The sequence below is a fragment of the Emydura macquarii genome, unplaced genomic scaffold (assembly GCF_026122565.2).
Source record: "Emydura macquarii macquarii isolate MOO-44397 ecotype Brisbane River unplaced genomic scaffold, CSIRO-AGI_Emac_v2 contig_2897, whole genome shotgun sequence".
Lineage (NCBI taxonomy): Eukaryota > Metazoa > Chordata > Testudines > Chelidae > Emydura > Emydura macquarii.
In genome coordinates this window covers 59375073-59386122 of record NW_027133034.1, presented here as the reverse complement: position 1 = coordinate 59386122, position 11050 = coordinate 59375073, and the positions used below count along the sequence as shown (strand labels likewise).

The 11050-nt window shown below is 42.3% G+C and overlaps 1 long non-coding RNA gene across 1 annotated transcript; it reads left to right on the top strand.

The window, feature by feature from the left end:
• Window positions 1-644: 644 nt before the first annotated feature.
• On the top strand, window positions 645-3255 carry LOC137167171 (uncharacterized). Its single transcript, XR_010924034.1, has 3 exons — window positions 645-754; window positions 1993-2064; window positions 3032-3255. It is a non-coding gene; the product is annotated as an uncharacterized lncRNA (long non-coding RNA).
• Window positions 3256-11050: the final 7795 nt, after the last annotated feature.

Genomic DNA, 11050 nt, shown 5'->3' with positions numbered 1-11050 from the left:
TTATAAAGAACATTGTAAATAAAGCATGTGGGGTTGAACTTGCCACAGGTATGTGTGAGGATTGTTTACAGTAAAAATCCAGGGTGAGGGAACCCTGCCGTGTCATCACTTCCACTGATATCTGCAGTTTTCTGTTATATCCAGCAGAAACACAGGGATAAATATAGCTCAGAGGATTAAGATATGACACACACAAGCTTGGAGCTTGATCCTGAATATCCTCCTATAATTTGTTGAACTGGATAATCACATGAGATTGTCCACAAAGAGGGGTGCCTGGTGATGGAACAACAGAGTTTACAAACTGAAAGAATGCCTATCCATGGCCTTGTTTTATATTGCCACTCATCACCATAGCATCTGAGCATCTTCCATGACTAAACTGGATAAAATACTCAGGACACAAACTGAATAATTCTGCATTGGCAGCAAGATGCACCAGAAGAGGTAAGAAGTCTTTTTTACCTCTGCACACTGGAGCATCTTTCTTTTCAGAGAGTAGTTGGGTCAAGACTATCCCAAGCCACTCCAAGCAAATCTGAGGCTCCCTGCAAGGCATGAAGTTCAGTACGTAGCCTCCTCCTCACCAGCTCTCCTGAGCTCCTGTGTCCTGCCAACGAGAAGGAAGGGTTCAGGTTAAAGGATATGGAATGTGTCCAGACTTACTGAATGTATCTGTAAAAAGAAAGAATGGATGGAGGCTTCCAGTTAAGCAGAAGAAAGGAGAAGCCTGCTATGTCCAACCAGGACCAAGGTAAGAAAAGCAACATCCTGAGCCCTTGGGGATTCAACTTATCACTATGGAGCTCTCCAGCTACATGAAACAGCTTGTACTCTACAGCATCTGCCAATAGAGCATGAGTAGTAAATATCAAACCAGTATTTCAACTGCCCCTGGTATGCTGGAGTCCCATATGACTGCATGCTGGGCAACACTGTCTGAACTAGACATGCTGACCCTGCATTTCCATGATTCATCCAGGAATGCATTGCCACTGTAATGATTTGCAATGACTGGGATATAAGTAGCATCTTTAACTCAAAGATGACTTAAAGTTAACAGGTTTAACAGAAAAAAGGCCTGCAAATTGTGACAAAATCCAAGAGAAAGTGTGTGGCTATTTCTAAGCCTCAGAAGATATAGCACTGACTTGTTTCCCTCTGGCATTACACTGTACAAATAGGAATCTCTGCATAGAAAAAACAAGAGAATATTCAGCACTATGGGTAAAGAGAGGTTCAAGATTTTGCTAACAGGGAAAATTAAGTTCTTCAGCCAAATGGAATTACAAGAACTCCATCTTCCCAGGCTGGCTCTGGTGGCATCTTTCAGGTGGGGACTCAAGGGCTGGGGAGGGGAGCAGTGTTATCAGTTTATCTTGATGGAGAGCTACTGAGTTGATTTTACATGGAAGGTGCTCAGATAGCCATGTCTGCCATAGACAGACGTTCTCTCCATTTATAAAAGCCAAGATCACATATATGAGTATGGTGAATATTCCATAATGAGGGTAGAGGTTGGAGATAACAGCTGCCAGGAGCAAGAACTCAGGATAGTTGAATAACCCAGGAGTTTTAGGGAGTCACCATGACAAACATGCAAGACTAGCTGTTGGTTCCCAGTTTAAATGCTGTTATTTCAATGAAAATGGCTGAAAATGACTGACTTAAAAAAAGAATGGAGCTTGTAACATTGGCAAGGCCTCAGATAATTGTTACAACCATGCAAGGTCACCTAAAAATAGCCCCATTCTATCTTGGAAGAAATTGTTCTGTGTGCTACTTCTCATTAAGGATTGAAAAAAAAGTGGAAAAATGTCAATTTCCTCCAAGTGTAATAATTTAATTCACACACTTGAAGGGTTGGGTGTTGGTTTTTAAACCCAAAACTTGATTTTTGTTATATTTTAGTATGTTGTTTAAGTTACACTTTTTTCATACAAAACAAGAGCATTAACAACAAAAATCCAAAGTTTAACTGTTTATGTTAAGGTTAAGTTTGCATCAGGACCTGAAACACCTCAGACACTCAAATCCTTGATGCGTCAACCAAACAAACCCAAGGTAAGGGAAAATCTCCAGCATTTCTTGCCACTTTCTCATCCCCTACAATGCTGTTGGTGATGCAGTCCCTCGCTCCTCAGAGCATTCACTTCCTCTCTTACACATACCCCAAAAGCAATATGGACTCCAGGTTTCACCCAACTCACTCTTCCTTGAAAAGTTTCATGATGATCCCATACTCTCCAATACGGTGGTTTTTCAACCTTTTTTTTCATTTGCAAACCCCTAAAACATTTTGAATGGAGGTGTGGACCCCTTTGGAAATCTTAGCCAAAGTCTTCAGATCACAGGTTGAAAACCATTGCTCTAATACCAACAGGTTGGCATATCTGACTCACAAATAATTCATTTGGAAAAGCATTGCTTTGAAGTTGCTAAGGTCACCGTTACCATTCTCACAATTATGGTGCCATAGAAGAAACTCTGCTTTAGAGTCTGTGTGACTCCTCCTGGACATGCAGCTCAGAGGTGAAGTGGCAAAGGTAGCTATAAGCCACTTCTGCAGCCTAGAGATTATGGGCTACTCTAATTTACAGCAGCCTGTGGGATGCTCTGCAGTCTGGAGCAGTCCAGAACTTCCACATTAGTGTGTGCTATGGAGATGCCCCAAGGCTTGCAAGGAGCCTACATAGGAAAATTCTCTCTTGGCCCTTTGTGGCACAGTGCTGGCCCCATGCACTGCTACAGTGGTCGATAGGGGCAGGGGTAGAGACAGGGGACAGAATCTTCCCCTCTCCACTTGACTTGGGATAGAGCTTCCCCCATTCTACCAAAGGGCCCAAGCCTGCAATGTACTGACCATCTCCTGTGAGGAGAGCACTCAATCACTGCAGCTGATGAACCTGCAGCCATCCATCACCTCTTGCAAGACAGGGTTCTACCACTCAGTAGGAGTCAGCTAAGAATTTAGTATATTTTGCTCAAGAAGCCTTCACACTGCTCACTTAACCCTCTTTTTCTTTGACAGCGAACTTGCATCATATGACATCCAGGCTCTGCACAGACAGACAGCTGTAATTGGCAAGTGATCCACAATGTGTTGTGCGTGTAGCTACATTTTAAGTATATTCAGCCTTTGTTCAAGGGCATGTGTGTATTGAGGAAGAGAAAACACACTGGGCTCCTTAGGGCTAAAGTACTAACTTTTCATCTGAAGTTAAAAATAAATCCACAAAGTTTCCAACTTCTGGGTCTTTTTAGAAAAGCACCAGTGGTAACAACAAGTAATAAGCAGGCCAAATCTACTGCACTTATTTTTAATGACTTACAAAAATAAAATGCTGCTAATGCATTTCACAACCGCTGAAAGCTCCAGACTAAATTGTTGCTTGGCAAGATATAAGGACATCACTGCACTCAAAGAAATAGGCTCTGCAATTATCACTAATTAACCACCCCCTAACAGTTGGGAGCCAGTTGTAGAGGGTTTAGCATGAATGTAAATGAAGAGGAAAGGACACACTGGAATGAGATTGTGTGGCATATTTGTTTTGTTTTGACTTCTTTCCAGACATATTTCAGTTTACATAAATATTTGAAGGTTGGATCAGACAGGATTTGCAGCACAATAGTATCAGGAATGCCTTTGCAAAAACTTTGATATGGTCTACATTAGGCTCCAAGGAGGGGGAGGGGGACAGAGCTTTTTCAATGTATAAATTTGTGCCCTACCAGAATCACTCAGAACCTAATAATTTACAGATTATAATAACTCTGAATATTCAGTAAGGTTCCTCCTTCTCCCTTTGCATCATAATTAGCAAGTGAACTGTATTTTTTTTAAATGACTGACACTATCTAAAACTTTGTGTACAAAGAAAGATACTTGCCAAATGACTGCATTAAGCAGTGCACGTATGATGTCACATTATAAGTGACCTTTCACTGACCTTGAGGTTTGGATTTAGAGGGTTAAAGTTGTCTTTTGGCATTTGTGTCTATTCCCCCGTCCCCCCAATGTGTTTATAGAAACTGAAGAGGACCCCACCCTTTGAACTAGGCAAGCTATTTCCTGCAGAAGCACAAGTTTGAGACTCTCCCAGTTAATGCCTTGTGAAAAGGAGCTGGTCAAGAGACCCTTTCAAGAGGAATCTTTTTGTTACTCTTTGAAGTATCTAATTTTCCAAGTAGGTAAAAGCTTTCCAAGGTAGCAGTCAACTGAAGATGGTGCAAGAGAAAGAAACAGCAAAACAGCTGAAGTAGAATTCTTTATATTCCAATGCCAAAAGATTTCTTCAAAAAGCAAAATACCAAGGGTCACATTTTGAGCTTGTTTGCAATTATGTAAATCTGGAGTACAAAAGTCAGTGGAATTACTCTGGCCTGACAACAGGCATAAAGAAGATCAGAATCTGGCCTCAAGCCCTTAAAAACCTTACCCTAAAATTTACACCGTACAGATATTTTCCCCAGCTCTATATTGCTTGGGGAAGATGGATTTTCACACATACTATTCCTTCAGAAATACATTGTATTAAGTGGATCTTTTGATTAGGGTGTGTTCATAAAAAAATGGAGCAAGTGAAATGTAAGAGCCCATTGCTGTTTGAAGCAGGAAAGTGTTTCACAGAGAGATTTTATTGTTGACATTCAATGAAAGGAAAAGTTTGATTTGAAGTACTCAGATTTAATCTCGGCACAGATTAGAATAGTGCTATTGTATTCTGCTGGGGCTATTTGGAAAGGTGAACCAAAGCCTTTGCACAGTTGTAGTATTTCAGTATATGCGTGAGATTTACATGCAACCAAACCAAACAATAATGCTAAATTGTTTGCATAGGAAGCCCTTCAGTGAAAGCAGCACAAACATTGCCTCTCACGTTTTGAGTCAGATACAGTATGATCTTTACCTGCTTTTGTAAATTGGCACTAAGCATGCTTAGTGTGTCAGTTTTGTATAGGTACTTCCTGATGTTTCCCACCACCCCTAGTTGTTTGCAAATGTCTGTGGTGCAGTAGTGTAGGTTTATTTTCTTTTAGGGATGGAGAATGCCCTAGCCATTTCACAACTTTCATGTAATTAGGCAGTTGGTGTGACCTTTAGCAATAATAGCCTTAATAAGAATGTTAGCTGAAAATCTCAGGGGCTGATCATAGACACATGCTGGACTGCTACAATAGATTTAAACTCAGTATTTGCAAATTGGACCAAAATGGAATTTACAATAAAACACAACTGTATTGTTACTGCTTACCTGTTACATCCTTTCCTTTCTTCTTACCACATGATGCAATATGCTGCTGTGAGGGGGAGAAAACTAGATTTCATTTTGCTTCTAATTAAGCCTGATAGACCTTTGATTAGCAGGAATTCAAACAAAATAAGTAGTTGATAGCTAAAAAAATCTGTTATGCTGTCTGCTAAACTATTGGCCCACCTACACTAGGGAATTTCTGTTTGGGGGAACATATTTATTAGTGTAAAGAGTTGTAACATGATATTTTGTACACCAACTAAGATGTATTAGCAGAGCGTTATAGTCTAGTTTTCTGAGGTCTAGCCTAAGAACTCCTGAGTTCTAATTTTGGCTCTGATTCTGATTTCCTGTGTCTTTGTGTAAGAACCCACAGGCCTAGACTGGGGGTCTGCAGGGGTCGAGGCAGGCGTCACTTCTAGGCAGGGTTGCCACCGAGAGGAACTGAGAGGCTAAGCCCTGCAGGAAGTCCCGTTCTAAGGGGCATAAGTGACAGCCCTCTGTGATTTCCTGAGTGCCTGGCACTTCCCTTATAAATCAGGAAGCCATTTCTGGGAGTTGTCTGAGCAACACAGACCTTCAGTGTGCTTCTGTCAGACCCTGCTTATTACAGCAACTTGCTTTGATTCCAGACTCCCAGCTTTCAACCCAGGCTCAGCTCCCAAACCTGATCCTGGTTTACTGTCTCCACTTTAAGATCATTGCTAACCCCACTGAAATACCCTGGCATGGGCCAGCCCAATCCTGCTTATTGCCTCATGCTTTCAATTTGGTAATGGACTCTGGCTTTGTGGTTTTGACCTGACTTGGCATTGGATCAGTCTGGGACCTACAGCCCTGATACTGAGAAGCTCACTCTGTGCTCACAGGCCACTCGCAACCCAGCCATGATACTCTGGGCAAATCATTTAACACCTCTCTGCCTCAGTTCCCCTGATTGCAGGATGGGGCTACTGCTTACCTACCATCTTGCAGAGGTGTTGTGAGGATTAAATATTTGTAAAGCATTTTGAAGATGAAAAATGCGAACTCCTGATAACAAAAACAAGTGATTAGTAGTAGTAGTAGCAAAACAAACCATGTCTTCTGAGTTTGACAGCACAGAGCATGTCCATGCTTAACAAATAATAACAAAATGTCACAACATTCCCTGCTCTGCCAGACTTCTTGTGTCACCTTGGGCAAGTCACTTAGTCTCTCTGTGCTGTGGGTCCCCATTTGTAAAATGCACAACACCCCTACAAGGTAGGGAAGTACAGATAAATACAAGATTGTGAGGGGCTCAGGTACTGTGGTACTGGGGGCCATGTAAGTATGACTGACAGACAGTTACCATATTAAAACATTTAATTGTTTTCAAATTAATATTGTACTATCGAACAGGAGACATGCTTGGACAAAGAATTAAAAGACCAGTGTATAAATTGGAGACTTGGATTTTGCTAGACTGAAAGTATGAAACCTGTCTCTAGTACAATAGTGCTTCTTGTCCTGATTGGCTCTGAAAGAACCTATTTGGTGATGTAGCCTGAGTGGATTTGGAATATTCCTGTCAGCCCCAGTTCCCTTTTTGCAGAGCAAATCAGGGGAAAATCAACCTGGGAATTACATTCCTGGATTTTCCTTCCTGCTATGGCCTCTCTATGTAAAAACTCCTTTGCTGGCCAAGGGAGAATTTCCCCAGGGAAGGCACTGTGTAGGCCACTTCCCTAGCCCTAATACCAGGAGGTGTGCTGTGAGTGGGGTGCAAAGGGGAACAGGAGCAGCAGAGAAGTCTCCATAGTGTAGGCTGCTTTGGAGATTCTCTTTTGTTGTGGAGCAGTCCATGGGGTGGAGATGCCATAAAGTAAGTAAAACAGAACAGCTGCTGGTTCAGCTACTTTACACCCTGACCTGTACCAGCCCCTGGAGCAGCCCAGAATAGGGAAGGTGCAAGGGTAGCATAAAGCCACTTCCTACATTCCACTCCCTGGCAGCTGCACTTTTTGTGCCATGTCTTCTGAAGGACCAGCAAAAAAATCTCAGCCATGGTGCAGTTCCATTTCAGTCAATGGAGTTACATCAGAACTTGGCTTTGTATGTCACCCTTGAATGTGGACTCTCTTTTGGTTTATGTTTTTTAGGCTGTTTGAGTTCCAGGCTTCTTTCTTATGCACGGGACCATGATGGCTGCCTGACTCCTCTAATTGTTGTTTGCAGTGATGTTGTAACCATGTCAGTCCCAGGATATTAGTGAGACAAGGTGGATGAGGCAATAGCTTTCATTGGACCAACTTCTGATGGTGAGAAAGACAAGCTTTCAAGCTTACATAGCGCTCTTCTTCTCAAAAGTTTGTCTCTCTCACCAAGGGAAGCTAGTCCAATAAAAGATATCATATTACACACTCTGGCTCTCTGATTCCTCTAATGACATTTCAGCTGAGACCACACCATCCAGTATCTGGGAGAAAAATATCTTAGAAGGGAACAATGAGATTATTCCCTGGACTTATGATGAGATGAGATTGATCATCAAGACGTGGCTGAGCCTTATCAACTATTAAAAGCAGGTAGCAATACCTTTTCTGTGCTACCCCACCGAGGGTAAGAAAAAACACAGAAAGGATGTGTACCGCTTTTCCCTGAATGTGTGAGGACTTTGTTCCACTGAAATGGCCTTTAAAAGAAATAAAATGAAAAGGATAGAATATAGGCTGCTTGTCTCTGATTTCATGCTCAATGAAACATGGTTATATACTCACCAATCAAGAAAACAGCTGGCATGTCAAAAGCTAGCAGCATTACAATGACATGCCCAATGCAAATGCATAGAAGAGGGATACTTTTGGAAAACACACAGCGCAAACTAATTTTAAATTGTTCTAGGAATTATTCATGTGCTTCTTAAGTATGTCCATAAGTCAAAAGAAAAAAAATCTATGAATCTAAAGCATGCAGCCCAAATTATTGCTGATTAAGCACTGCACTTTCTTTTGCTGCGCCTCTTCTTTTATCTTAACCGTAATGCTTAGTGGGATAGGTCAATTTGTAGACAGAGCTCATGACTTTGCACTGGGTTCTGCCACTTTGCATCCTGTCAGAAGATGTCATGTCAAATCAGAGTTCACAATCACAAAAGAAGCACCAAGTTTCCGGGTCTGATTGCATCAGACAGACAGACATATGCAGGGCAATGAGAAATTCTCCAGATTGCTTGCCAGCAGCCAATAATAATCAACTTTTAAAATGAGAGGGAGGAGCTAAGCATCCACTGAGCTGACTCATCACAGCATGAAGTTCCCTGGTGCATTTTGAGTTTGTCTGAACTGTAGGCCTGTCTGAAGAGCGAGTTCCCCATACGCACTTATTCTAACTGCCCATTTCCACTGTTTCAGATTTCTTTTCATTTTTACTGCTTCTAAGCTGAATCTGAAGTATTCTTAGTATCAGCCAGAATTAGAGAGGAGAAATGCACATTAGGTTTTTGTTTTGTTTTGTTTTGTTTTTAAAAAGGGCTTTAACCAGCCTCCCTTTGGATACCCACAACATTTTGGGCATGAATGAGAGTATGTAGAAAACCTGATTTACAGGCACAATCAGATAATTAATAGCCCATGTGGCCTCAGCTGCACCAGCAAAATTGTGCCCTCAGTTATTTGAGGGTGCAAATTTTGAGCACAAAAAAGGAAGCAGAGTTTTTAGAAATGAGCCCCATTAGGTCAACTTCTTAATTCTCCTTGCTAATACAGGATTGTTCCCTATAATTTAATAGTCACAAACATGAATCAATCCTAGGAATTTCCACCACTGGGATTCCCGGTGTCTCTGATCTTCTTTAGATTAAAAGTTCTTTGGAGAAAAGATTGTCTGTGTTTTGGGTCTTGTACAGTTTCTAGATACTGACAGCAGTGAAAATAACAACATAGAATATTCTTCTATTTGCCTGGTCTAGTTCTGAAATGGGTTTTCAAGTAATATTTTCAAGCAAAGTAAAAATTGGTCTCATTTACTCCCCTAGAATTGCCCCTCATTTTCTCCCTAATAAAGGACTTAACTTCAATAGGATTTAAGCAGTCCATCACTGTCCATCCCTCCTGCCGCCATTCTGGCATCACACCCAGCCCTAACCCTTCGCCTTGCAGGTGGTTGGCCCACAAATCGGGTCCATGTTGCCTTTTCAGGCTGAGCCTGGGTGGTTTACATGGGTGGCCCAGCCAGCAGACACTTGCCTAACACCGCTTCCAGGTCTGGCTCCAGGTGCTTTGCTGGTGAGTGTGAAGCAGCTGGGATGAAAATCTGCACCTCCAAATTGGAGGTCATCGTTCTTTCCTGGAAGAAAGTGGAGTGTTCTCTCCAGGTGAAGGGGGAGCAGCTGCCCTTATTGGAAGAGGTTAAGTATCTAGGGGTCTTTGTCATGAGTGATGGTAAGCAGGAGCATGAGAATGACTGATAGATTAGTGCAGAGGTGACAGTGATGTGGGCGCTGTACTGATCTGTGGTGGTGAAGTGGGAGCTAAGCTTTCGGACGAACGTCTCGGTTTACAGGTCAATCTACATCCCCATCCTCACCTATGGTCATGAACTTTGGGTAATGATCAAAAGGACGAGATCACAGGTACAAGTGGCGGAAATGAGGTTTCTCCGCAGGGTGGCTGGGCTGACTCTCTGAGACAGGGTGAGGGGCTCGGCTATTCAGGAGAGCCTCAGAGTAGAGTCACTACTCCTCCAGATCGAGAAGAGTCAGCTGAGGTGGTTTGGGCACCTGATAAGGATTCCCCCTGGTAGGTTTCTTTGGAACTATATCAGGCACTTCTCACTGGGAGGAAGCCCCGAGGCCGACCCAGAGCATGCTGGAGGGATTTTATCTCCCAGCTGGCCTGGGAACACCTGGGAATCCCCCAGAAGGAGCTGGAATCTGTTGCAGAAGGAAGGGAGCACTGGTCCTCCCTACTTTGCATGCTGCCACTGTGAACCTCACCAAGAAAAGCAGCACAAAGGAAAAGAAGGAGGAGGAGAATTTAAGCACAAGCTCAAGAATCTGGTGCTGGCTACTATCAGGGACAGGACACTGGACCTGATAGACCATGACAGATATGATCCAATGTGGCAATTCTTGACTGAATCAGGACCTAAATAATTAAGTGTCTGCTAGTTCTCACCTTGCCTGCAATGTATTTGAATTTTGAGGGGCATAGTTTAGATTCACTTTACTCCCATACCGTGCTAAATTCAACCATTTGCTGCTGCTGACCACATTCTTCCCTGTCCATTGAGAGATAACATCTATTCCCATACTCTTCCTACAGCTGAAACCCCCTGCAGATGTTTGCTCTGTAAAACTTCCTCTGTTCCAGCAACAGAATGCCTGTAGCTATGCTAAGAATCATAAATAAAAATAATTTGGGAAGACAAACACCAGGAGACGGCTGAAGAATCAGGGAAGTTGTCTTTACAGAGACATGGCTGCTTTGGTTACAACAAAACAGATTCTGTAGCTGATCTAGCTAAACTCTGTTATGGTTTTTGATACTCAAAGAATGACATAGTTTTTCAGCCAAAATGACTTTAAAAAAAAAAAAAAATTAGGAGCAAAACAAATTAGTTCATAGACATGAGAATGAAGACAGTCAAGGGACTCAGTGGGTGCTGTTAAATGCCCAACAGTCAACAGGATCTCCAAGTTCTCAGCCCCTCTGAAGCACAAGTCACATATGCCTAAATATGGATTTAGACACCTAACTTTAAGCACCAAAGGTTGGAAATTTGGGCCACCATTAATTGAGATGGGGTCAAATTAGAACAGAATCCCCAGA